The following is a 26,665-nucleotide window of genomic DNA, read 5'->3' as shown; positions in this document are numbered from 1 at the left end:
TATAGCAACTCAACCAGATATTATCTCATATAAACAGGCCAAAAAAATCAGACCTAAATCCCTGCAGAACTTTATATAGCTGGATATTGCTGCCTTCAAAACCCATGTAGAAAAGGGGACGTTTCAGGTGGTATATATGTTACTGAAATAAAATTTAAAAACAACAACATGGGACTGTACAACACAAACAATGAATCCTAATGTAAACCATGGACTTTTGTTATCAGCACAATTGTAATATTCTTTCCTCAACTGCAGCAACATTACCACATTAATGCAAGGTGTTAATAATGGGGGAGGACAAGGTATATGGGAATTCTATTTTCTGCATGATTTTTCTGTAAACCTACAACTTCTCTAACAAAAAAAATAAAAAACAAACAAAACACAAGTTAATTTTAGAAAAAAATATTGAAAAGTAAACAAAATTCTGAAGCTTAATGCTTTCTTTAGACCTACAAACATCCTATTGGAAAAACAGTGATTACCATACATAGTCAATTATTTAGATTGTAGATTGTTACCACTCCATCTTTTACTGTTAATCTTGGATAACAGTTTTCAGAAACTGTTTATATCACATGGCAAATGTTGCCTTTGGCCATTTTGTATCAATTACCTTATGTGTTCTTCTGGTAGATTAGGTATTCAGTCCCAAATTTATGGATGAAGCAACTGAGGTTTAGAAAGTTTTCCAAAGGTATTGCAGCTAGTAGCTATAAAATTGGGTTTCAAACACAGGTCCATTCAATTCAAGTCTATACTTCATTTCATCCTGTTTGTACTCCTAGTGTCTTAGGAACAGGGTAAGGAAAATAAGATGATAACTCTAGGTGCTGATTCTTGAATTAAGTACTAAAATCTAAAATTAAAAATCGAAAAGTCCCTTTTTTTTTAATCGGCCAGTATTGGTCCATAATATTTAATAATAATTTTTACTCTGCTGAATTATGCTACTTAATTTGCTGAGAAGTATAAATGATATACTAAAAAAGCAAAGGTTTAGCATAATTATACGTTTCCAATGTTAATTGCATTTGGTGGTGATCTGGTTACTCTAAATATTGCAGATTTGGTTGTGTGTTTTGAAAGCTTGACAAAATCCTTTCCACACCCTCACCCTACCAGCACAGGGTATATGCCATGTCATGGCCAGGAAATACAACATGGTCAATCAAGAACTCTTCCATCAGGTTTTTCCCTTTAAATTTTATTTGAACTTTGGAAAGGGAAGTGAACAGATTTCAAAATGAGATGTGTGCGAGGTAGAGTAGTCCCAATTTCTGTTTTCAATTTAGTTTTAAAATAAATTAAAGACTGTCACTCCAAGAGATTTAAAAATGTTGTTTCAATGTCTTCTCTTCTGAAAATTGATTTACACTTAGCGGAAAACTGATTTACACTGATCTGAAAAAACCAGGATGGGAATCAGAAAGAGTGACGTTGATAACTTGAGACTCAAAAAGCAAGCTCTTTTTACACATAGATACTTTTGGGTGGTCCCCTATAAAGAAGGAAGCCAAAGGAACAAAGTAAGATAAAGACTAGCTGATGTCTTCCGCTGCTCCTGAAATAGCTACACTGGGCCAAGGGGGCGAGGGCCACTTTAATAAAAAACATTGTTCAATTTCTCAACTTTGTTTCCAATTGACGTGCATAAACTGATAAATAACATGTCAGGCTCATGTCTAAGAAGTCTGTTTTGGAGTCAAAAAGAGGATTGTTTTGGGATCCAGTGGCATCAGTGCCAGTCTTGACCAGCTTTGACTTGCTATGTGACATGGGCTTCCTATGCCTTGGTTTCCCCTTTCAAGTTCAAGTTTGGGACCACTGTACCAGTTTGTATATATTATGCCCCCCAGAAAAAGCCATGTTCTTTGATGCAATCTTGTGGGGGCAGACATATTAGTGTTGATTAAGTTGGAACGTTTGGATTAGGTTGTTTCCATGGAAATGTGCCCCATCCAACTGTGGGTGATAACTCTGATTGGATAATTTCCATGGAGGTGTGGCCCCACCCATTCAGGGTGGGTCTGAGTTAAATTACTGGAGCACTATATTAGCTCAGACAGAAGGAGCGAGCTTGCTACAGCCAAGAGGGGCACTTTGAAGAATGCACAGAAGTGAGAGAGTAGCTGCAGATGAGAGACAGTTTGAAGACGGCCGTTGAAAGCAGACTCGTGCTCCAGAGAAGCTATGAGAGGACAAACACCCCAAGAGCAACCGAGAGTGACATTTTGAAGAGGAGCTGCAGCCTAGAGAGGAATGTCTTGGGAGAAAGCCATTTGAAACCAGAACTTGGAGCACATGCCAGCCACGTGCATTCCCAGCTGACAGAGTTTTTCCCGTCACCATTGGCCATCCTCCAGTGAAGGTACTGGATTGTTGATGCATTACCTTGGACACTTTATAGCCTTAAGACTGTAACTGTGTAACCAAATAAACCCCCTTTTATAAAAGCCAATCCATTTTTGGTATTTTGCATAATGGGCAGCATTAGCAAACTAGAATAATCACTAATGGCATTGCCTTGCATTTCCTAGCATGTTCATTCACAGGATCACTAAGGGTTTCTCCAACTCCAAAGTTCTATGATTCTAGGGGTCCTAGGGTAGAAGAAATAAGACATTGATGACTGGCTACTCACATCTACATGGAAAACCATAAAATATCTTAAATGCTAGAAAGAATAAACTGGCTCTCTCTTTCCCCATAAACAAAGGGCAGATTTTAAAGAACTAGACATCTTTGCAACGCAGATACCAAATATTGAAGATCTAGGTTCAAGCTCTGCTTCTGTCACACACAAATTGCATGACTTTAGAGAATTCATTTAATATTTATTTGTTTCCTCATCTGTAAACCAGAGGGATGATATTAGGTGATCTAAACTCTTAAATTCTGAAAACTCAAAAATTTTCAGCTATTTTATAGGAAATGTAGATAAAACCTTCATGGGGAGAGATCTAACTATCTTGGTGGAAAGCCAGGAAATGCTTACTATTATAATTAAACTGGAGTCCATTTCAGAGGGCATTGTCAGATAACTTCACATATGCTTGGCCATGGCTTTTTCAGCCCTCCTCAGACTGAGAAAATAAATCCAAAATTCTTAAGATGATTATAGATATGTGAAATTCTTAAGATGATTATAGATAAGTATAAAATCGATTTGTTCAAGAGCCTTTCAATTTGATTGCATAGATTTGCTGGGACATTTTGAATATATATAGTCCATGTGGAAATTATTTAAAACCATAGGGTAGATCCTTGTCAGATTGACGTAGTTTTTATCTCTGCTGAGAAGATGGGGTATAGATTATGTGACATCTATAAACTTCTGCATATCCTGAGAATATATGTGTGATTGGTTTTAACAGTGCTTAAACAGCACATGGTATCAGTATAAGACAGGCACACTTTGACTCCAGGAAGACATGCATAATGTCATTTTTTTTAAAAATAAGAGCACTTGAAGAAAGCCAGAAGTAAATCCAGAGTTACAATAAACAAGGCAGAAAGAGACTCATCCCAGCGAAAGGTCGGACTCATTAAAGAAGGTCGGACTCATTAAAGAAGGTCATTATTACCTCTGACAGACAGAACTGTGTGCTGCTTTAAATTAAGGTTCTTAACGAGGCATTTCATAACTGGGGGATTTAAGAAGGGAGCCTTCCTTCTGAAGTCAATGTGAATGTGAGTTCTAAGTTAACAGGTTTGCCAGCAGAAAATGTTTCCAGAAAGAATAATTAGGAATATTAAGCCCACATCCACTAGCACAATTTCAGAACAGGTTGCCAGTGTGCTGGGATGGGAAGTCCCACCCAAGCCAGGTGCTTACAAGTGGAAAATGTAAGCTTTGCCACATGCTAATGATATGTTTATGAATTTTCATGTCAGCTGGAAGACAAGAGTATGGTCTTTGCCTTTTTCTGATAAAGTAATAAATGAGCTTGGATAAGCATTTTAAGAGAATGTTGTAAACATGTATTTTCCCCCATTTTATTAGTTTCTTTTTTATTTCAGTTCCCTTTCTCAATAATTTCTTTTTTTTTTTTCCTATACTGCATTGCTTACAGGAATCAGAGTGTACTTCATTTTATTTGAGATTTGAACATACTCTTGTCCTTTCGCAAGATTGAGAATTTGTTTCAATAACAAAAGTGAAACTCTTTATACCTGTCTCTAAGTAGTTCCTTTGTCAAAATGTCTGCATTGAACAACAGTATCAGCTTCTTCTCATACTTACATATTCATAAATTTGTCATGTCTGGAGGAAAATAAATTGGTTTTCAGTGAATAAATACATTTATTTAAAAACACATTTTATGGGCTTCTGCTTTTCAACATTTAAAAATTCCTCACCAAACCCCAGTGCTATTATAAGAAATAAAATGGGGGTGTTGCTCAAATCTAAAGTTTGTGCTCTAACTCTTTTCCCAAGCATATACATAGATTCTGGGAAACCTATAGCCTGTTAACATGATTTCCCTAAGGATTTTAACCTGTTCCACCTCAGAGTAAGTGATAGTATGGCAATTTTGTAACCTCATTTTCTCTATGTATCAGAAAAGTAGCAAAGCCTGCTGAGTACCCAAGAGATAGAATCTGTGATCTGTACCTACTATAGAGAAAAAAGTAAATCTTTCATAACTCTAGCATATGAGAGCATTTCAGTGTGACCCATAATATTGCTACCTGGTTACAATCCATTTCCAGTTAAATTACTGTTGTAATTGTCACTGTGATTCATACACATCTCGGCCCTGGGACTTTCAAGGTTGGTACATGCCCTTGATCAAAATATGCTTGAAGGTCAAATGTGTTGTGACATGAGCTGTTACCTCAGTGCTTGATGCTGATCTAGCCTTAGTCAATTTCTGTCATGATGTCATGCTTAAAATATATGTTTAGTCTGTTTTTAAAAATAAATGCGTCATTTTCTGATTCTGTCACATGCTATCTTTCTGATCTTGACAATTGGTGCAGCCTCTATTCTTGTGTTTTTTTCTCTGCGTTATTCATTGATTCTGGAAAAATGTCCTATTGCTTGGCCATTTTAATTAAGCCAGTCTCTGCCTATACATTCAGTGTCATTTAAAGTTGAACTTTGAGATGTAAAATTTCTTTGAAATATTAACATACTTAGAGACTATAACACTCTCAGGAAAAGCATCTCAGTAAGATGTTTATAATGAAAATATTCAGAACCTTAATCTAATACAAATGAAAAAATCCCATAGGCAGACTATATATAACCAATCTCTCAAGTATTTGATTTTTAATTGAATTGAATTCTTTTAACATACAACCCACTTATTTAAAAGGCTTCATTACATTAATCAATGGCTGCATCTTCAGGATACACACTTGGTAAGTATGGACACTTGCCAAACACAAAGCACAGAGAAACTGTGTCTCAGATACGTATCTCTAAGTATATTCTCTTTAAATATTTCATTAAAATATGGACTATTTTCCACAGTTATTTACCTCTCAATTAACACCTATAGAGATTCCTTTTCTCACTTGTGAATTGAAGGGGTTGTAGGTGTCCTTACCATATCTTGGGGTTATTGAGAGGATTCCTTTGAACAATATCTGTTCATAGTCATCATTATAGTTCTAAAAGCTAATAGCTCATGAGAATGTATTCAGGTCCTAAATTTTAAATGTATTTTAAATGTTGAAAAACATATTCAAATCCTACATTTACAGAAGAGAATATGGAAATCCTGAGAGTTTAAGCCCAACTCTAAATGAATACCCAATTTTAAAAGTACTTTCAATGAAAGGGGGAAAAAGCATATATTTGAATTTCAGGATCCTTCACCTGCTGATTTGTTGACACAAAAATAAATCTAGAATTATGGCAAAATATCTAAATTGTTTAACACAGTCTAACGTGCTCTTTCCAAACAGACTGTCCTGTGGTTATCAGATATACTAGTTAAAACTCATTGTTAAAGTTCTTAAAATTTGCATTTGTATTTAGAGGCAAATGTAACAGTTGTAAATGTCCAAACTCTAGAAGTCGTGAATATTGCAAACTTTCTAAGGTCGTATAGACAGCTAAGTTTTAGAGGTATTTCAGGAAAACTTTAATATCAGTTTTAAGCTTTCATTATACCTTTCAGTCACTACCTGGGCATGGGCTTGGTGACTACTTATGTCAAGTTTTGAGACGATCGAAAGTGACCTCCACAAGCCACCACCCAAATGACCTTTATTTGAGGCAACTCCCATGCTCCTCCATTCTCAGAAAAGGAAGCTGAATCTAATGTCTCAATTTTTCTCTGGATCTCACCTTTTTTCTTCCCTTCAGGTCCTCATATACAACTGTCTGTCAACCACCTGTGGACACCTTCTCTGTTTAAATGTATTCAGTTTCCATATCCTAAAAACCAAGTGATATACATTATAATATTGCTAGTGCTTTTAATGATCACAGACACATCATTTCCTTCTTTCTTTTCTCCCCAGTAACTGGTAACTCATCCATTGACTGATTCATTCATTCACACTTTCAATAGTTTATTAAGGATACTTATTGAGCATCTTGGACTGTGTTTGGGCAGTGGAGAAAACCTGGGCATATCACTGTGCCTGCCATTAAAGCTCATCCAGCACAGCACTCAGCATATAGTAAATGCTGAATAAACATTTGTCTTTCCACTCTCATTTTCTCTCTCATTCACCAATTTAATTCCTTGCTTATTTACATTTATTTTGTAGATCTAAAGGTATTCTTTCTTTGTATAAATACCACATATATGATATGTGGGCAGTTTAAAATATTATCACTCAAAATTATATCATCTTAATACAGTCCTTTATTTTTTTCATACTTTAATTTTTTTAAAAATGTGATTGTGGTAAAATACATATAACACAAAATTTGCTATTACAACTTTTTTTAAGTGTACAATTCTGTGGCCTGAATTGCTTTCACAATGTTATATAAGTCTCCATTATCTATTTCCAAAACTTTTTCACCACCCTAAACAGAAACTCTGTACCTATTAAGCAATAACTTCTCCTTCCTCCATCCACCCAGCTCCTAATAACCTCTGATCTGTTTTCCATCTCCATAGATGTGCTTTGTCTAGCTATTTCAGGAAAGTGGTATCATTCAATATTTGTCTTTTTGTGTCTAGCTTATTTCACTCAGCATAATGTTTTCAAGGTTCATCCATGTTGTAGTATGTATCAGAATTTCATTTCTTTTTATGGCTGTGTAATATTCCATTGCATGGATGTTCCACCTTTTTTTTATTCATTCATCTGTGATGGACAGTTGGGTTGTTTCCACCTTATGCCTATTATGAAAAATGCTGCTATGAACATTGGAGTATAATTAATTCCCTGTTTGAGGCCCTGTTTTCAATTCTTTGGTTTATTGGCCCAGAAGTGGGATTGCTGGCTCATATGGTAATTCTATGTTTAATTTTTGGAGGAAACAAGAAACTGTTTTTCTTAGTGGTTGCACCATTTTACAGTCACAACAGAAGTGTGTGAGGATTCCTATTTCTCCATATCCAACCCTATATTATTAATAATTCTCCCCAGGAGTTATCCACAAGCACATATACCCTCATGCCATGGTTTCAAATTGATCTTAGTGATCTTATGCTGTAGAAGGCTGATTTTTGTTTTCTTGTCACAAAGAATCCTAACACATTAAAGTGTAAAAAAAAAAAAAAAGAGTAAAAATTAAGTGAAATCCCATCACTCTGAGACATCACCTCATTGTTTTAATGACCATGATTTTATGTATTTCCCTGTGCATATGCATATATAATTTCATATGGATTGAATATTATTAAAGTGTTTAAATATTTAAAAATCACACCTGTAATATCTGAAGACATTCAAGGAATCAAACATAGTCATGTTAAATAAAATTTATTTCCATTCGATTGCCATCCCTTCTAAATAGTTTTCAAAGACATTTTCATATATGAGTAACAATCTAAATGCATAATTTTAACAACATAACTGGGATCATACTAAATATATATTTCTGTATCTTATTTTTGTAATTTCATGTGTTTTGCACATATTACCATATCAATGCATATAGATTTACCTTATTCAATTTTAATTTTAGCTAAATTGTATGTATGTATACACAAACACATAAATATTCTTAAAGCACATAATAATGAAAGGCTGAAAATAAAAACAGAAGCATAGAAGTTGATGGTCCTACCCCATCTTAATGTAGTCCTCAAAATCAACCACCAGAGTTATTTTGGATATTTTTTCTGGTGTTAAACTGTTTTTCAGAATAACATGCTCATACTGCTGTCTTTAGACTTCCCAGTTCTAGACATTCTTTATTGACTTTTCACAACAGAAGACTGCAGTTTCCTTCCTAAGGAACTCCAACACTGTCCCCACCATCCTCTTCCCTTCTCCCATCCTCTATTCTCATGTTAACTCCTTAGTTATTGTTTACAGTATTAGTATTATATGCATTTTGTTCATAGTTAAATAATGTAGAATGCTGCAATTAAGTTCCACTCTCTTTCTTATATTCCCTGGAGGGGTTAATAATTGCCTTATATTATATGGTTTTTTTACTTTCTTTGTATATCACTAATTTATCCTCAGATTCTCTGATGGGACAATAACACCCCTATTGATACGGCAGATTTCCCTTGGGGACATCCCACTCTAAGCTTAGTGTGTTTTGGTGCTATGTTTTGGTGAGGTTCTTTTTTTCATCTCTAATTAAGATGAGTGTTTTGTGGGGCTTTCAATCTGACCAGCATTTTTGTTTCCTTAGTTCTGAGAAATTTATTTGCATTATTTCTTTAATAATTTTTCCCTTATAAATTTATTTTTTCTCTTTCTGTAACCCTAGACTGGTCTTCCTGTACTATTCCTTTTCATATATTTTTGTTCCACTTTCTGGGAGATTTCTTTAACTGTATCCCCATCTTTCTTTTATCTTCCTTCCTATTGATTTTTTTTATTTTCTACTACTGTTACTACTAGCAGTTTCAACCCTATTGTTTTCTGAATATTCCTCTGATTTAATAGTATTTTTCCTTGTTTCATGACTCTTGCCCTACTTTCTTACTTGTTTTCTAGGTTATCATTTGCAGTTCTTGTTTTGTTTTAGTCTTCCTCTCCTCTATTCATGGTGGAGAGGAAAACTTTGGGTTCCTATCTCTGTCTCTTGATCTTTGTCTGTCATGTTGGAAGCTTTGTGAAAATGTAGATCTCTGGCTGTCTGTTCACATTTGAATATCATTCAGTAAAATACAAACAGGAAGTTCCATGTGGGTAGGATATATTGACTATGGATATGTTTGTGTAGAAACTCAGTTTTGGGTTGGGGGCTTTCAAATGTTTGTCTCTGTAGGTACTCTTGATTGGGAAGTTTTCCCAGAGGGAAACCCACCAATCTCTTTTGTCAGGGCAAGGTGAGGATGTTATAGAGGAAAGTTGGATCTTAGGCTGGCCTCTTGCACTCTGAGTGCCAGATAGGGAAAAGGGGTGTTTCTTTTAGATTAATACTGGCAGTTATTCTCCCTCTTCTTGATGCTTCGCTCTAATGCTCGACTGTGTCTTATGCCTGCTATTTCAGACCTTCTCTCATTCAAAGTATTTCACTAGTAAACCTCCCATTGACTCTGGTCACTGAGAAGTAGTTACCTGGTTGAATCCAATGGGAAAGGGTATTTGGTGTGTAGTTACTTCTTATACAGACTTCCAACCAATCTCCCTATGCCAGTTTGAATATATTGTGTCCCCCAAAAGCCATATTCTTTGATGCAATCTTGTGGGGCAGACATATTAGTGGGGATTAAGTTGGAATGTTTGGATTAGGTTGTTTGCATGGAAATGCACCCCACCGAACTGTAGGTAATAACTCTGATGAGATAGTTCCATGGAGGCGTGACCCCACCTATTCAGGGTGGGCCTTGATCAGTGGAGCTATATAAATGAGCTGGCAAACAGAAGGAACTCAGTGCAGCTTTGAGTGACATTTTGAAGAGGAGCTACAGCCAAGAGGTACACTTTGAAGAAAGCACAGGAGCTGCAGATGAGAGAGTTTGAAGACAGCCATTGAAAGCAGACTCTTGCTGTGGAGAAGCTAAGAGAGGATAAATACCCCAAGTGCAACTAAGAGTGACATTTTTGAGGAACTGCAGCCTAGAGAGGAACTACCTGGGAGAAAGCCAGTTTGAAACCAGAACTTTTGGAGCAGATGCCAGCCATGTGCCTTCCCAGCTAACAGGTTTTCCGGACACCATTGGCCATCCTCCGGTGAAGGTACCCAACTGCTGATGTGTTACCTTGGACACTTTATGGCCTTAAGACTATAACTGTGTAACCAAATAAACCCCCTTTTATAAAAACCAATCCATCTCTGGTGTTTTGCATTCCAACAGCATTAGCAAACTAGAACAGTCCCTTTTTTCATCCCCATCCTACACCCTTCCCTTCATATGTACCAAATCATCTCCAATTACTGGGATATTCTAGGGATGTGTGGTGAAAAATAACTTGCTTCCCATTGGCCGCTAATAGAGTAGAAGGTGCTAAATAGTTAAGTTTTCTCTTCCTAAGTATTCTCAAAATCTCTCTGCTATCATGTTTTCTCCAATGATTTTTTTTTTATTTTGCTGTTTCTTTTTCATTTTTTACTGCATTTTGATGAGATATCCTATGCAAGCAAAGATAAATACCTGCATCCAACTTGCCATAATCAAACAAATGTTTTTATTGCATTCCTTTTCAAAGGTTAATAATGGCTACGTTCTCCTCAAAGCATTGCTTTTTTCCATATTACTCCATGATCTTTCTGTACTACTTGGTACTACTTACTACTTACCTTTGAGTTGCATTATGCTATGTATTTCTGGTTCTTCCTCCATTTCATTCATTCTTCATCTCTCTTGTAGATTTCTCTTCCAATGTCTATTCCCTTAATTTGAGGGTTTTCCAAGACCCTATGTAGTAGATTGAATTATGTACCCCACGTAAATATGTTCATAATCTTGATCTGTATTCCTGTGTATATGTACTCATCATAAATAGGACTTCTTGAAGATGTTAGTTTTAATTAAGGTGTAGCACAACTAAATCAGGGTGGGTCTTAGTCTGTGTTACTGGAGGTCTTATAAAAAGAACTGGAAAGCCACAGAATCTAGAAAGGATAGGCCATTACCATGTGAAAGGATCCAGAAATACAAGCCAAGGAACCCCAAGGACTATCAGCAGCCAGCACCAGAATTCTAGACTCCAGGAGAAAGCAAGTTTTACCATTATCTTGATTTTGGATTTCTTCTATTCTCAACACCATGAACCAATAAATTTCTATTGGTTAAGTTAGCCCACTGTATTGCATTTCTCATATCAGATCTAGCTAAGACACCTTGTCTACATCCTTTACTTTGTGAGGATTAAATAAGATAACTTGTATCAGTCAAAATTATTGCACTATGCAGCCTGAAGTAGTAACTCAATGAAGAGGATGTTTTTATTATTACATGAGGTAATGTAGCATAGTATTTTTAAAAAACGGGTCTAGTAGAAAATTGTCACATTGGTAACCACCAAGTATCTCTCAAACACCTTTCCTGTGTTTGAATAGTGTGACAGATTGTACGTTCCAAAAATGGCCTCAGCAAAATTTTCAGTCTCACATGCTGTTCCAGAAGTTTGACATCCTCCCATACTTCAAACAAATAGAATGTGGCGAAATGATGTTACATGACATCAGAGGTTAAGTCACAAATGGTGAGACAGCTGCTTTCTGGCTCCCTTTCACTCATGAAATGCTCAGCTTTGGAGTTCAGCCACTGATCTAGCCCATGCGGAGAAATCCTGGGGAGAGCCAAGGGGGAAATGGCCAGGATCAACCACGAGACACTTGAGTGAAGGAACCTAAAAGTTATTCCGGCCTGCAGCCTTCATGTCTCCTAATTAGGGCCCCAAACAGCACAGAGCAGAGTGCCCACAGTAAGCAGCTGAATTCCTGAGCCCCAGAGGCCTCGAGCATGAGAAATCATCATTTTATTCCACTATGCTTTGGGAAAATTTTTATATGACCATTGTAACTGAAGCAAAGAATTTCCCACATTAGGAGCCTGTCTCCCAGAGTAGAAACCAGCACTTATTTTCCTAGCCCCCCTTGCCAATAGAGCAGGCAGGGGACTTGGGTTTGGGCTGTCAGCTACACCCTTGTCTGCCCTTATTCAGACAGAATCAAGGCAAGCAAGTACATACAGAATCCATCTTTTGGCAAGACTGAAAGCAGAGCCATGCAGCAATTTTGGAGGCAACAAAGCAGGGCTTCTGAGCCTAAGCCCATGTCTCCTTGTGTGGACTGCAGTATTGGTCTAGTTGAGAGACCTCTGCCCAAGGCTGAAATATCCCTGTGGTCTGTGTGGATGGAATACTGTTGCTTAAAGAAGACCTTCCAGTCCTGGCTCACTGACCCTCCTGGAGGATCTGATTTTCTCTAAAAAATTTTAAATTCCTTTTCCACTTGAAGTAGTCGGGGTGGATTCTGTTTGTTTGTAATTAAGAACCCTGATAAACAGAGTGGGTTTGGAGAAGAAAAGATGATGAAATCTATTTTGAACATGTTTGATTGGTATTGATAATGGCATAAACCAACCATTGTTGCCTTTGGGGATAAACAAAGAAATAGAAAAAAAGAAAGAGAGAAAAAAAGATCCTGAAAAGGTTTGGAATAAAAGTCTCTTCCTTTATCTGAATTTCCTAGGCTGGCTTCTTTTTCTAATTGGTTTCCATTTTGAACTTCCCAGATTTAACGGCTGAATTTCTCTTTGACTTGTTCCTCTTCTGCTCAACTGATTCGTGAAACAGATTCTGGCTTTTTTTTTTTTTTTTTTTTTTTTATTATTTCACTAATTTGCCCCTTTCTTTTTTAATTTGATGTCTACCAGTCCAGAGTCTGATTCACTACAAAACTGTCCTAGTTGGCTCCTTATTCCTAGTCTTTCCTGCTCTTCTAAATATCCTCTTATTCTTCTTAATCCTTTCACCTTTCTGCTTAAGAACTTAGATTGATTCCCTTTCACCTGCAGCATTAAATTTGTCTTCCTTCTGACTTGATCCATTCAATCCTGTTTCCCCTTATTGTCTACATATGAAGTCTGTTTGACTTCTTGCTTGATTGTAAGAACCTAGAAGACAAGGACAACACCACAGATTTCTCTTACATTCCTCACAGTGCTTAGGACAAAGTAAACTTAACCAGCATGGTATATTTGCATTCACGCTTTGCATAACCAGTAGCCCATTTGTTTCTCCAGTTTTGTCTCTTGTGTTTTAGCCACAGAAAATGGTTTCTGGTTATTCCAGTGGGCTTTCCTCTCTTTTGTCTCTGAGCCTTCACATATGTGCTTCCCTTTGCCTGGATCCTTTCCTATGAATGTTTTTAGCGCTCATCTTCTTTAGGGCTCCAGGAACAGACTTTACAGGTCCTGAAAGTGTTGGAGACCCTGGGGCTTACTGAACCATAACCTTGTATTTACCCTTAATCAAATTGGATTGTAATTTCTTTGAGGTCAGGATCTATGTTTACTTTTGCCTTTGTGTTTTTAACACCTAGAGCCACAACCAATATGTGTGTATTTAAACCCTTGGGAAGACTGTTGCTGCAAAGGAGAGGCTAGGCCTCCCTATAGTTGTGCCTAAGAGCCTCCTCCCGAATGCCTCTTTGTTGCTCAGATGTGGCCCTCTCTCTCTCTAGCTAAGCCAACTTGAAAGGTGAAATCACTACCCTCCCCCCTACGTGGGATCAGACACCCAGGGGAGTGAATCTCCCTGGCAACGTGGAATATGACTCCCAGGGAGGAATGTAGACCTGGCATCGTGGGATGGAGAACATCTTCTTGACCAAAAGGGGGATGTGAAAGGAAGTGAAATAAGCTTCAGTGGCAGAGAGATTCCGAAAGGAGCCGACAGGTCACTCTGGTGGGCACTCTGACGCACAATTTAGACAACCCTTTTTAGGTTCTAAAGAATTGGGGTAGCTGGTGGTGGATACCTGAAACTATCAAACTACAACCCAGAACCCATGAATCTCGAAGACAATTGTATAAAAATGTAGCTTATGAGGGGTGACAATGGGATTGGGAAAGCCATAAGGACCACACTCCACTTTGCCTAGTTTATGGATGGATGAGTAGAAAAATAGGGGAAGGAAACAAACAAACAAACAGACAAAGGTACCCAGTGTTCTTTTTTACTTCAATTGCTCTTTTTCACTTTAATTATTATTCTTGTTATTTTTGGGTGTGTGCTAATGAAGGTGTCAGGGATTGATTTAGGTGATGAATGTACAACTATGTAATGGTACTGTAAACAATCGAATGTACGATTTGTTTTGTATGACTGTGTGGTATGTGAATATATCTCAATAAAATGAAGATAAAAAAAGAAACAAAACAAAACAAAATATCTGAAGTGTTCATTGGGAGTTTGTAGAAGGAAGAAAGAAAGGAAGGGAAAAATGAAGGAAGGAATTTGATATTGATTGCAAATATTTTTGAAGTGACAATGCAACACTTAAAAATAATCATGTTGGTTTCTTTGGTTTGATAATGAATGAAGATGATGAAGAAAACTTACAATTGGGGGCCTCAGTTTCAAAGATGGGAGAAAATATTATCAGGGCTTCTATAATTATGTTTTTGTTCAGAGCCACTGCTTCCACATCCCTTGACCTCATGGCTACAATTGGGTTTACTCCTCAGGACTGTGTCACACAACTCATGCCACAAACACCAAAATAAAACAAAACAAAACAGAAAAATTCAACAGTATAACTACCACTATACCAGGAAAAAAAAAAAAAAAAAACCTTTGTCAGTTGTATTTCAATAAGTAAACTGCATGAGAAAAGAGGATAATTAAATAAAGTTTACTTTAACATTTTAAAATGGCAGTGGAATGAATGACAGAAGAGAACATCAGAAGAGGATACCTCCCAAAATTAGCAGAGGTGGAGGGAGGACTGTAAATCTTCTTAATTGACCCCACCCCCACCCCGGAATATCATGAAAATTATTCCTATAGGTAGGAATGGCTAGGCCAGGCCCATTGAGTGTGAGGATATAGCAGTAAGTTGCAGATTTCATGAAGGAACACTTCCATGTTTGATTTTTAAAATGTCACTAGATTGTAAACAAACAAACATTAACACACATTCCCCATCCCACCCACACTTACTTAAAGCATTTGAGCATTATTGTCCAAAATGCACTTAAATTCTTCAATACTTCCTTGTCAATGCATCCTTTTTCCTCTGAGGTGCTCCTCAACAGCAGAATGCTCCTCCTTCAGTGCTAACCACATACCTAATAACCTAATGAAGTCACCATTCACTAGGGCTTCCTACCAGGAAGGGTCTGAATATCTCAGTCCAATTTTTGGAAGAGAAATTCTAGGAAATGGTAAGTCATGGTATATGTTAAGGCTTATGGATTCTGTGAAAGGAGAAATTTACTGGAGCACTGAAAACTCCTGCAGGGTGAGGTTTATTCCCTGAGCCAAAGCATACTCACTTATCTCTAATATTTAACCCGTGTGTCCCAGCACCGGTGCTGCTCATCTGAGAAGGATGCAGTGGTAGCCTTCTCGGATGGTTCCAGAACATTGCTTTGGAAATTTTTGCAATTTTTCAATCAAAATTATTCTTCACGTGTGTTATGTGCGAGGCAGTCGCTTTCTTAGCAACATTAGGATACAGAGATACTGGCTTTAGGACAGCTCCTGAGCAGTCTTGCATCTTAGTGATTTAATTTTGAAAAGATGTCCTAGACCAAATTAAATGATGCTCTTTTCAAATAGTTTCCTAAAAAATAAAGAGAACCATCTTTTACATCTGCTTTTCTCTGTACATGGCCCTTTTCAGAATACTGATGAGACATTGAGTGGAGATGGATGTAGCCAAGGAAAAATGAATTGAAGAGAAAAGGGGCATTTATACTAATTTTCATAATTGTCAATTTGGAGAATGAAAAGAGTCATTTCTACATCTTTGTATGTTTATAAGGAAGATGTGAGTTCAAAGTTAGGCAAGAGTCTCTTTCGCCTCATGTTTGTCCCCTGGCAAATTCCACAATTTGGGGGTTGGATCGGCAACAACAGGTTGTCACTGTTAGCATCCAGCTCGGATTAGTACATTTGTGTGGAACATGTCTTTCTGAGGAGGGGCTCGGAGCCCTCTCTCCCAAGGAATTCAACTTCATATCAGTAGAGGTAAAGTGGATATAAGAAAAATGCCATGACTGTGGAGAGCATTAAGAAAGGTCATGTATTTCAAAAAAGAATATTGTTTACAAGGAGCATTAATAGGTTTCAGGGGAAATGTTAATTTTTTTTTTCCTGGATGAAATAGCTACTGTAAGTTTTTAATGGTTAATCATTCATTCCTGAATTTTTATATTAAGCATTTCATATTACTTTATTGACTTAACTTTTATGCTCTTCTTCATTCTGACAGTAAAGAATGACCAGGCAATACTCTCTGAAAATTGGAGACCATTTGCAGCTGCTCTCTGTTGAAGAAAGTGAATAATAGGGTGCCCTCAAGGAGTTTCAAAGGTATCACTCAACAGAAACTTTTGTGTCTGAAGAAAACTAGATCATTTTATCACGGTAGGCATGCTGATATGTTTGCTTTAATAAAATGCCATATTTCTACCTTTAATCTCTTGTCAACCAGCTATTAAAAAGCCCCAAAGTGCATGCGTGCAGCACATGTAAACACTGGTGGTTTTGAGGTTACTGCAGAACATACTAATAAAGCATGTAATTTGTGTTTTGTGCACAGACTGAAATAATTTATTGAGTGGTAGAAAGAAGCTAGAAAAGGATTTTCTCTAACTTTAGCCAGCAAGTCAATTTCATCTGAGTGCTCTATAAAGAAATGCAAGTATATACATGTTCTTGCATTGAAATCATGCTTAGGGAGCATCAGAAAGGCTCCAGAGCAAAAGGGGTGGAGGAATGGAAACTCATTTCCCACAGCGGACTGAAGACCTTCTATCGAGTATATGCATACTGCTTCTCTAAGTTAATCAACTGGGAAGGTGTGCTGAATATTCTTCCCCAGAAGGTGCATGTGTGTGTGTGTGTGTGTGTGTGTGTGTGTCACACACTGACAATATATTGGCAGAACATAGTTTAAACTAATTCAAGTAAATTAAGACAGATCATAATAGCAATCACTTTTATATAAATTGTATGAATATTATTTTTATACGACTCATGGAAAAAAAGGTAGAAAGCAGTTTTATTCTCCTGGTTTTACATGGTTAACAGAGTGTGGGAAGGTTGAATCCCTTTTTTGGCATCACAGAACTCACTGTCAGACCTCAGCTTTTACATGCTTATGTGTGTACCTGATTCATCTGTTTGGATAAGATGCTTACAGGTAAGGATTGGGTGTTACTCATCTTTAGAACCCCAGGTGCCTTGCCCACAACAAAATAGTCAATGCAGATCTGTTGAACTGGAAGGTCTTGAAGCTATGGAAAAATGAGAACCTTACTGTACAATGCTAATTTCTAGGAAATTTTCTGAAATTCTGTAGTTTGTGAATAATGCCACATTTTATACACTCAGACAAACAAAATCAGGTTCATTTTAGAGAAAATGGCTGTGCCTAGAGGAAATGGGTGTTAGGAACTCTAAACTATACATTTATTAATAACAAATAATGCAAGGCTTCTCTCCTGGGAGGCAATTCTCTGTGCTTTTTTTTTTTTCCTTAAAATGCATAAACATATCCATTTTCTACGTGCAAACAGATATTTTGTGGTTCAAAAGCTTTTCACGTTTGTGGAATAATGAAAATGAATCTTGTACTGCCTTTAAGCAATAATCCTGTTCTTCATTCTGTATATTACTGATTAACCAATTCCCACTTATAACTAGGGATAAAAGTGCTTCTGAAAGACTTGGAATATCATAGAAGTGTAGTGAAAATCTATAAGGAGACAGCAATTACACTGCCATGTATGTCTGGGGGCCCTCATACTTGGAGTAGAAATGAAATGGCTCCCGGGTATGGCAGGCCTACCAAATCTAGAAAGCAGCTCCCCATAAGGGGCTAGAACAGTTTTCTGGAGGTCTGAGAAGGAAACCCTGAACCTAGTGCCGTTCTATCATTTCTGTGGTCTGAAGGGATCCATCATTTAATCATCTGCTAAGAGAGAGAGGTGGGGGAGGTGGTGGGGAGAGAAGGGGGCTGAGGAGAAAGAGAGGGGAAGGAGAGAAAAGACAAAAGCCAAAAAGGTAAAAAGAAAATAACTAGAAAGCCATATCATCCCAATGTTGATCCTGAGCATGCTGACAGGTAGTGTTTTGCTTTGTAGTAACAGAGGTACTGAATTCAATGACAAGCAGATGCTTGGCACAAACATTTAGATTCTTTAAAGTTGCAGTTTGGAAGACTTTTGGATCGGCATAAACTGTAACAGGTATAAAAAGTAGAAATTCGCTATTTAGGTAGCCAAGTTAAAACCAGCTTAACTAGGGCTCTTTTACTTAACAGCCTTTTTGTTATTTTTCTGTGGGTTTCCAAACACTACAAGGATGCCAGTTTACCTTTTGTGAAATGTTTTTTAACGGAGCCAATTTCTTTTAACAAAAATCAACAAAAAAGGCAAACTTAAAAGAATCAGAATCTAGAATATAGATTCTATATTCTGTAGTCCCATTGCCAGGGATGGAATGGAGGTAGGGAATAGGGAGTTAAGGCCTAAAATGCACGGAGTTTCTATTTGGAAAGATGGAAATGTTTTGGTGATGGATGGTGGTGATAGTAACACAACATTGTGAACATAATTAACTGCATTGAAATATTTATCTGGATATGGTTTAAAGGGACTTGTTAGGTTGCGTATATGGTACTAGAATAAAAAAAAAATCCCAAGAACTGCACAACACAGTGAACCCTAAGTTAAACCGTAGGTAATCATGCAGTTATAAAAAGGTGCTTTCATCAGTTGTAACAAATATATCACACCGATGCAAACCATTAACACTAACAAGGTAAAAAAAAATTAAAGAACATTTTTAAAAAGGCAAATAAATGCAAAGGATTGAGAGTCAAACCAAAGTTAGTTCCCAGGGTCAGGTTTAAACCTGTAACTCTGTTAAGTTTGCAAAGGTTCATGCTTATAAAACTTTCTTTGAAGTAAAACTTATTTTATTTTATTTTATTTTAATGTGGTAATCAAAATGGCTGTTGAAATGTTTTAAATAAATATGGACAGATTTTAGAAATAATGGCAAAAGTGAATAAGGTTAGAAACTGGGTATTGGCTACTCTAAATTAAAGTTATTTAAAAATCAAATAAACCTCTGCTACTAAATTTTTAGGGCTTTCATCTTTTTTATCTTTTAACAAAAATGGCATATAAAGGCTATAATTCCTATTTAAATTGGCTTATTTTAAATAATTCCATAATTGCAACATAAACACAATCAATGCCAAACATATAAGCCTTGACATCACATGATATAATTCAAATTGTAACTCATTAAATCTATTCGTATCTACACAGATATAAGACTTGTAAAAACCAGACTTTTTTCCTCAATAAGAAGAATGAAAGACAATACTTTTTTTTTTTTTTATAACCCCGGAGCTTATGCTTACATGTGTTTCTTTATAATGAGGTCTAGAACTAGCTGAAGAATAAAATCCAGAGACAAGGAAATGTGTCACAAGTTCAGGTTCCTAAGAAAGTCAAATAATGGTTTTTTAATACCTTGTAGTAATAACTGGTCCTTCATAAGAATTTGTGAATTCTATATTTTAGGATCACAGTTTTCTACAATTTAATTTTAAAGATATGTAAAATATTTAGATACAGATTCAGGCACATGTGGAATAGCTTTTGCCAAATGTGACCTCTAAAATAAAATTATCGGCAGTACTTATTAGGATATTATAACAAATTTGCTCAACTTTCTCTAGTGCATATCTCTCAAAGTTGAAATTATTATTAATTCTGAATGAGTGTTAAAAAATATCATTCTAGGGCCTGCCAATAAATATCAATAAATGCAAGCACATGACCCCCTAAATTCTGATATTTAAAAAAAATCATTCATTCATTCATTCATTCTTCTATGTGCATTGGTAGCTTCTAAATAAGTATATGTTGAATGGAAGAAAGAATGAATGAAATTTCATTTAATTAGTGCATACCTCTCATATTTGAAATAATCACTGGCTCTGAATAGTCATCTAAAAAATCATTCTAGGTGCTGGAACAGTGCAGTAAACATGAGAGATTAAGTCTCTTGCTCTCGTGGAATTTACATTCGTCAAAATATTCAATCATTTCAAACTAAGCACCAATGCAATTTGGAAAATAATTTTCTCTTTTTCTCTTCTCAATTCCCAGGGATTCCTTTGTCATTGATCAGGAACAAACTGTGCATGCCTGCGTAGTGAAACAATTGTGATTGTTACTGGCACAGGTGTGATTCTACTTGTAGGGAATGACACGTGCCCTAACTCATGTTTGCTTTATTAGGGAGTGTCTCAGCTCTAACCTCAGGGACAGAGATTTCTACTAAGCATTAAGAAGTTGCAACCAAAAGCAAAAAAAAAAAAAAAAAAAATCACCAATTGTTTTCCCAACATCTTTCTTCAGGCCAGAAATATCAACAACTTACTGTGGGTAAATTGCCATCTGTGGACCCACATCCATAAGAAGCATTTCGGCTCCTCTCCTTGAGATTACGGTAAGGCTGGTCATATACAAAGAGAAGCTTCTTTACCCTGCTTCCTCTGTATTTTCAGATCCACTGGTTGCAAGTACTCTGTCTCCTTCTTGACATCGTGTTTTATTTTTCTACCAAAGAAATTTGGTACCCAAAACTCCTGCAGAGGTTTCACTGGCTTGCATCAGAGCATTGTGGGTGCCCCAGGATTTGGCATGAGGGGCAGACTTTGGAGTAACCTTATTCAGGTCAAAAAAAAAAAAAGGGGGGGTATTAAGGGGCCAGAAAAGAGTGATGCCGGGGGAAAGGGGGGTTTAAATTGTCTTTCCTGTTTGAAATAAATGTGAAATTATCGACAGCAAATATTAAATTGGTAGTTCTATTTAATTAAACAATCCCCAGGACAAAGTTGATTGAGATCTTATTCATCTATTTGCAGTTACAAGGAAAGACAATTGTGAGCAGTGTTTCAACGTATTCAGTTAACCTGGAGGTTCTAAGTACATGCATCTTTCTGCCTTTGATTAGGACAAGGACAAATGCTGAAGGAATGAACTTGCCAGATTCTTAGGAAGCACTTGGAAAACAAGGCTGTAACTGCTTTGTACAAATGGGTAGAGTTAGTTAAACATGTTGAATGTACAAAACATACTGTCAGATTCATTTGAGTAGGGATAGTCCTAAATGTTTTTGTTAATTAAATGTCCTGCTTCTGCTATAAAATCCTTCTCCTATTCCTCCCTCCTTAGCCCACACACCACGTTCAATGTCAGGTGTAACAATGCAGAGAACAGGCCCTGATTTTAGTGAGTTGCATTCTGAATGTGTTTTGGAAATCGAATACACTGTCTCAGAGAATCATTGTGATAAAAATGGCTAAATTTCTAAGTTAGTCTACTGAACTAATTTGGCAGATTAAGAGAGCACACCAGAAGCAGTCTGGGAGAGTGGAGACAAGATAAGTTGGGTGTCATAAGACCAAGGTTTTGAATCTGCTTTGAGTGAAGGAAAATCACTTATCCTCACTAAAACACACATTGTAAGCTTCATTTAAAAGTAATAGTGATAATAGCCTTCAAATTCTAACTCTTACTATGTGCCCATTGTGGATCTAGTATTTAATAGATTAATCCTTCAACAATTCTCTGAGGTAGGTTCTACAATTGTTCCCATTTTCCAAGAGAAAAGTGAGACACAGAGAGGTTAAGTAATTTGTCCAAGGTCACACAGCTGGTAAATGGAGGAACCAGAATTTGTAAAATGGGGAAAAATGTATCCAACTTTATTGAAGGATGTATGTGAAAGCACTCCAAAAACTCTTCAGGGTGATAACAATTATTGTTTCTAAGTTTTGAGTCAAAATACCATGGAGGGTAAGACAAGGTGGGGGGTGGATTTTTCTCCCTTTTTGATGAACACAGGAATGGCCTTAAAGAAAAACTTGGCTTGAAACTTGTCTGTAGAAACCTCACTCTGTCTTTTTAGGGTTTCTTCTTCAGTTCTCTGAGGTTCTCAGAATTTTCCATATGTTTGTCATGAGTCTCATGAGGTTGGCAGCTTGGAGACTAACTTGAATTTTGAGGGTGAGCTGAGTGATGGGAAGGGAAAGACTGAGCTCCTGTTTTCTGTTGTTTTGACATTAGTGAGCAGAAAACACACAAAGCCCTAGATCAGTGAATCACCTCTGTGTTTTTGTCACAGTGATTCACGTCCCCACCACACAGACGCCATCCCTGTAGCCAGGGTCCTTGCAGAGGATGCTAGTTTGCAGACATGGGCTCATATGGGTGGTTTGTAAGTTAGGAACCAGCAGTAATATTTTTGGCCATTTTTCATAATTTAAATTAAGTTAAAAAAATTAAGCTCCTCTGACTATGCAGGAAGTCAACTATGAGCACTGATTTACAGGGCGTTGTTAATAAATTTGCTCTTAATAAAGTTTTAACCAATTCTAGCTCAGGTGAAAACTTGGAAGACCAAGGACTAAGAGGACTACACCTCCAATTTTACAGATTCATTTGGTGAAAATAAGTTCTATAAATGTGAAATATAATATTTATATGTATTTATATAATTGAGCACTAATTATCACATTTCACTTAATCGCCTCCTGAAACCTACTAACTATTGACTACTGTCAGTTAAAAATGTGTTAGAGTAATAGCCATTACATACAGACAGTGCCCTAAAACTAAATATAGTTTTCTTGGGTGACCTCAATTGCTGGAAAAAAGAGAATTTGAATAATTTGAATATTTTGAATTTGAATAATTTTTCTCCTTAGGTGATATTAATGAGATCATTTCATGAAAATGCACAGTTATAACAAACTACTTTCTCTAATCTTTCCCAAGAAAAATGAATGGTACATATAAAAACTATCTCTGGTCTTTTTCTTCAAATCAGGGATAAAGGATTGTATACCTCAGTCCAGCTCCTTTTGAACACTATATTAGTTGTTTTGAAAAGTCACCACAGATAAGGTAGGAAACTTGGTTTCCTAGAAATGGTTTCTTTTCCCCTTTCTTAGTTTATTTCTTTTTTGATTGAAATTTTATTTCTCCTCATTCAGCCCGAGCAACAATCAAAGGGCCAAAAGGGAAAGTTAGAAACAAACACAAAACAGTTCAAATAAAACAGAGGAAATTGTCTTCTCCAAAGTGGTGAAAAATCAAAGCCTTCAAAAAAGCTTCAAGTATCAGTCAAGATGTTTAACTAAACTCTGGTATAAAATGAGTAGTGATAATTGATTCCCAAAGGCAAATCAGGTATCGCTGACAATTTGTAAAGATCTATGGGAGCTCCATTAAATCATATAGGCCTTTATAGAACATTCTTATAGTGCATTTTTTGTTGGGGTGGTAACACAAAACTTCCCATTTTAACCATTTTTAACTGTATATTTCAGTGGTGTTAATTACATTTGCAATGTTGTGCTCCCATCAACAACATCTGTTTCCAAGACTTTTTCATGACCCCAAATGGAAATTCTGTGTTTATTAAATACTAACTCCCCATTCCTGCTGCCCCCACCCCCACCCCTGTTCCTAGTAACCGCTACTCTACTTTCTGTCTCTGAATATTCTTATTCTGGATATTTCATATCAGTGGAATCATACAATATTTTTCTTTTGCATCTACCTTCTTTCACTCAACATATGCTTTCTACATATTTTTCATCATATTGTCACATGTATCAGAACTTCATTCCTTTTTATGACTGAGTAATATTCCATTGTGTGGCTAGACCACATTTGTTTATCCATTCATTGATTGACGGACACTTGGGCTATTATGAATAATGCTGCAGTGAACATTGTTGTGCAAATATCTGTGCAAGTCTCTGCTTTCACTTCTTTTGGGTATATGCCTAGCAGTGGAATTTCTGAGTCATATAATTGTATGTTTAACTTTTTGAGGAATAGCCAAATTGTTTTCTATAATGGCAGCTCCATTTTACCTTCCCATCAGCAATGCAGGAGGGTTCCAATTTCTCTACATCTTTGCCAATACTTGGTATTTTCTGTTTGTTTGTTTTTGTTTTTGTTTTTTTTTAATAATGGCCATTCTGGTGGGTGCAAAGTAACATCTCATTGATGTTTTGATTTGCATTTCCCTGATGACTAATGATCTCAAATGAGCATATTTTCACTTAAAGTGGGCTTATTGGCCCACTTTTCAACTTTCTGAAGTGCATTTTTGAAGAAAGAAGTTCTTTTTAGGACTAATAGTCGTTTGAAAACAAATATGTAGTTGGCTAATGTAAGTTTCTTAGCTGTCTGTTAATGAGTGCCAAGGTATTGACCTTGGGCGGAGTCATCTGGTCAACTCAATTGACATCAAGCAGAGGTGGGCATTTGACATCTAGATACCCTTGAGCTCTCTGCTCCTAACACGTGAAGAAAACCCTCAGTGAAAGGGACAAACCAGCATGTTTGTGTGAATCTGTAAGGTTCTCTGAGTTAAGCACTGGGGGGCAAAGGGTTTACTGCCTTATGCCATGAGTTTCTGAGAGCCTGTGACCATTAAAACGATGTAAGAGATTTCTGCAAACAGATTACAAATGTTTTGTTTCGTTTTTTTCCCAATAGAACTTTAAAGTTACTTTTTTTCCTACTGCATTTCTATGAACACTAAAAGGTAGATTCTTATCTTTCACCAGGGAGCCTTTCGGGTATACAAATAATATAGTCATGGTCATGTGTGTTTGATTTATTGCTCATAGCATGGTAGCGTGCTGCACGGCCATTGGTGTTCCACGTTTAAGTGTTGCATGGTTCCTAGTGGGACTATTATATTTTAAGTACAATTCTTGTAATTCTTTTCTTTTTTACTTCCCTGTATTTAATCTCAGATTATAACATAAAGGTAACCAGCTGCAGAAATGCAAGAGTGCCCCAAGTCCTACTGAGGGGCTAACCTGAGTAAGGCTGATAAGATCTCCCTTTCAGCTTCAGCAGAGCAAGGCCAGATGGGAGGATTTGGTTTGGTTTAGACTAACCAGAGCACTTTCCTTATATTTTACCCCAGAACCGGTCCTATTAAAGACCCAGCGTGCTAAAACTGAAGATACTGTCTTCTTTTAGGTATTATGTGTGAGCAAGCCCATTTTGCGTAATTACAAAAACACGATGATGCCAGAAATGTGATAAACTATCAAGAGATTGAAAATCAAGTTTCGAGCATGTATATTTCCGCTGATGCTTCCAATTGCATTTGAGCAACATGGTATAGATAGGTTAATCTGGAAATGCCTCTAGGCAAATTCAGTCCTTTGCTTAGTTTCTTCCAAACACCGAGGATCATTTTATAGCCATGGATTATTTGTGTAATACTTTTTCCTCGGTAAGTTACTTAATGAAAGTAAAGCCTCTGGAGAAACTACACTGATATCTTGTTTCTATATTGATCCATTTAATATTTTTCCCCCTTTTTTGGGAACTTAATCCAGCATATGGTGTTTTTGTCAGTGCTGGCATGGCTAAAATTAATCTCAATTTGGGGGAAGGGGGCAGAAAGTGTCTGGGGACGAAAGTCCTCACCCCATCTCTGCTAGAAACTAATTATGTGATTCAAAGCAGCATCGAACATTCTGCCTCCATTTCTCTATTTGCAAGAAGGATCTTTCTTGTGGGTATGTTCTTAGGAAAGAGTATAATATGTTATATATGGATGATGAAATGCACTCAGCTGGGTAACCAACTCACTTATTCCTTCACCCCTAACTTACATTCCCCATTTCTCTACTCAATTCATTTACACATTCATTTATTCATTCTTCCAACTAATTTCTATTGCATTCCAATTATGAACCGGGTCCTGTGATAGGTACTGGGTATAAGGCATTCCAGTTGTCACTGAACTTAGACTTTATTAGGGAAGATAGACAAATAAATGGAGCAATTAATTAAATATGGTAGGCACATTGGTAGGAAGAATAGAAGGTGCTTTAGCAGCACATGGTGAGTCCATCAAACCCAGCTAAATGGGGTTAGGGAAGTCCTAGAGAAAGTGAAATTTAAACAGGAGGCAGAAGAATGTTCCAGACCTGGGACACAGGTTGTGCAAAAGTGTAAAGGAAAAGCAACTTAAAAGAAATTTGGAAAGCTGGAAAGTAGAGTGGGAGAGAATGAAAGCTGCGGCTGGGGAGAGGTTGGTACCCCATGAAGGTGAGAAGCTTTCAAATGGTTGAACTGAGAAGAGAGGCCTGATGAGATCTGAGGTTTCGATTCTCCCTCTGGTGGCATCATGGAGAATGACTGGAGGAGGGTCAGTGCCTTTAGGGTGCCCAATAAATATTTATTGGTGGATAATATGCTTTCTAAAACCTGAAGGCATCAAAATCCTACTAATATTCACATAAGGAGCCATTGGAAATAGATTCTTAGGCTACTCAATTTTTTAATCACCTTTTTAGGAAGTGTGT

The 26,665-nt window shown here is 36.8% G+C and overlaps 1 long non-coding RNA gene across 5 annotated transcripts in view; it reads left to right on the top strand.

Annotated features, from left to right (window-relative positions):
• LOC119539331 overlaps positions 1-26,665 on the top strand; it is a 749,444-nt gene that overhangs the window by 380,572 nt on the left and 342,207 nt on the right. For 3 of the 5 annotated variants that reach the window (XR_005217843.1, XR_005217845.1, XR_005217846.1), the window contains exons 4-5: positions 16,499-16,653; positions 20,670-20,760. This is a non-coding gene — a long non-coding RNA (uncharacterized LOC119539331). The remainder of the gene's footprint in view (positions 1-16,498; positions 16,654-20,669; positions 20,761-26,665) is intronic. The other 2 variants (XR_005217844.1, XR_005217847.1) reach the window with 1 other exon arrangement.

This window comes from Choloepus didactylus, chromosome 7 (assembly GCF_015220235.1).
Source record: "Choloepus didactylus isolate mChoDid1 chromosome 7, mChoDid1.pri, whole genome shotgun sequence".
Classification (NCBI taxonomy): Eukaryota; Metazoa; Chordata; class Mammalia; order Pilosa; family Megalonychidae; genus Choloepus; species Choloepus didactylus.
The sequence above is the reverse complement of the archived record's forward strand: the minus strand, read 5'-3'. Positions and strand labels throughout refer to the sequence as shown.